This window comes from Schistocerca americana, unplaced genomic scaffold, assembly GCF_021461395.2.
Source record: "Schistocerca americana isolate TAMUIC-IGC-003095 unplaced genomic scaffold, iqSchAmer2.1 HiC_scaffold_1254, whole genome shotgun sequence".
Classification (NCBI taxonomy): Eukaryota; Metazoa; Arthropoda; class Insecta; order Orthoptera; family Acrididae; genus Schistocerca; species Schistocerca americana.
Window position 1 is genome coordinate 32,501 of NW_025725324.1, and position 2,031 is coordinate 34,531.

The 2,031-nt window shown below is 58.8% G+C and overlaps 1 non-coding gene across 1 annotated transcript in view; it reads right to left on the reverse strand.

Annotated features, from left to right (window-relative positions):
• Nucleotides 1-1,025, reverse strand: part of LOC124563875 — a 1,911-nt gene extending 886 nt beyond the window's left edge. Inside the window, exon 1 of the ribosomal RNA XR_006970400.1 lies at nt 1-1,025. This exon is cut by the window's left edge and continues 886 nt beyond it. This is a non-coding gene — a ribosomal RNA (small subunit ribosomal RNA).
• Between the last annotated feature and the right edge of the window lie 1,006 nt (nt 1,026-2,031).

A 2,031-nucleotide genomic window follows, 5' to 3' on the forward strand; every position in this document is an offset into this window, starting at 1 on the left:
CTTGCGACGATCCAAGAATTTCACCTCTAACGTCGCAATACGAATGCCCCCGCCTGTCCCTATTAATCATTACCTCGGGTTCCGAAAACCAACAAAATAGAACCGAGGTCCTATTCCATTATTCCATGCACACAGTATTCAGGCGGGCTTGCCTGCTTTAAGCACTCTAATTTGTTCAAAGTAAACGTGCCGGCCCACCGAGACACTCACTCAAGAGCACCCTGGTAGGATTGCAACGGGGTCCGCCTCGGGACGCACGAGCACGCACGAGGCGCGTCGCACGCCTTCAGCTCGCCCCACCGGCAGGACGTCCCACGATACATGCCAGTTAAACACCGACGGGCGGTGAACCAACAGCGTGGGACACAAATCCAACTACGAGCTTTTTAACCGCAACAACTTTAATATACGCTATTGGAGCTGGAATTACCGCGGCTGCTGGCACCAGACTTGCCCTCCAATAGATACTCGTTAAAGGATTTAAAGTGTACTCATTCCGATTACGGGGCCTCGGATGAGTCCCGTATCGTTATTTTTCGTCACTACCTCCCCGTGCCGGGAGTGGGTAATTTGCGCGCCTGCTGCCTTCCTTGGATGTGGTAGCCGTTTCTCAGGCTCCCTCTCCGGAATCGAACCCTGATTCCCCGTTACCCGTTACAACCATGGTAGGCGCAGAACCTACCATCGACAGTTGATAAGGCAGACATTTGAAAGATGCGTCGCCGGTACGAGGACCGTGCGATCAGCCCAAAGTTATTCAGAGTCACCAAGGCAAACGGACCGGACGAGCCGACCGATTGGTTTTGATCTAATAAAAGCGTCCCTTCCATCTCTGGTCGGGACTCTGTTTGCATGTATTAGCTCTAGAATTACCACAGTTATCCAAGTAACGTGGGTACGATCTAAGGAACCATAACTGATTTAATGAGGCCATTCGCGGTTTCACCTTAATGCGGCTTGTACTGAGACATGCATGGCTTAATCTTTGAGACAAGCATATGACTACTGGCAGGATCAACCAGGGAGCTGCGTCAACTAGAGCTGAGCAGCCGGCCGCCCGGGAGTGTGTCCCGGGGGCCCGCGCGAACACGCAAGCGTCCGCTCAATTATTCTGCAAACAGGAGGAGGCTGAGCTCCCCTGCACAATACACCTCGAAACCCTCTCAGGTCCCGGCGGCGCGCAGCGCCGTCCTAAGTACTTGGTCGGGTTCGAGAGAGGCGCAATCGCCCGGAGTTTGGCGAGTAGACGCTTTAGGTGCGACCACCCGTGCTCCCAACTGAGCTTGCCGCTGCCGACAGAGGCCCGGGAGCGTGCTGTCGTGGCATTGCCGGCGGGAGACAACACGCGCCACCTACGGTGGCCGGCAGCTCCAACGCCAGCGCCACAGAAGGACAAAAGCCCCACTTGGGTGCCGAAGCGAACGCGCCAACACGTCCGCACAGCTGCGATACAAACCACCTGCGAGAACCGCAGAGGCGACCGAGCAGCAGACGGCGTCGCGGCGCCGAGCGCCGGGCGGCGGCGCATCCTCAGCGCACACAGTCCTCAATCGGACCAGCACACTGCAGATGTCCACCGCGCTTCGCACCGGGCCCGCGAGGACCTACTTTGGCCGCACGGCGCCGCGTGCAGGGTGCGCCGGCGCGCAGCTGCGCCGCCTGCCGCCTCCGTCGGCCGGCGCGCCTGCCACTGGCCGCCCCCACCAGCCGGCTGTAGCGCGTGCGCCCACGCACCGCGCGGCCAGCACGCCGGGAGGCCCCCCCTCACCGGCCGGGGACGGTCCCACCCAGCCACCGCCGCGTATCGCTTCACACCCACATGCCATTCACGTTCGTGGGCATGGTGGGTATCGCTGAAACAACCGGTTGGTAGCTCAACCGATCGTCGCCATCACTGATTCACCTCTAGCGAGAACAACCGCACCACAACGGTTTACCAGTTGTTCATTTGCGTAACGTCACCAGCAAACGTAGACGTCCATCGCCATTTGCAAATTCAACGATTGTTGCATGCCTGTGTCAGGTGTCACG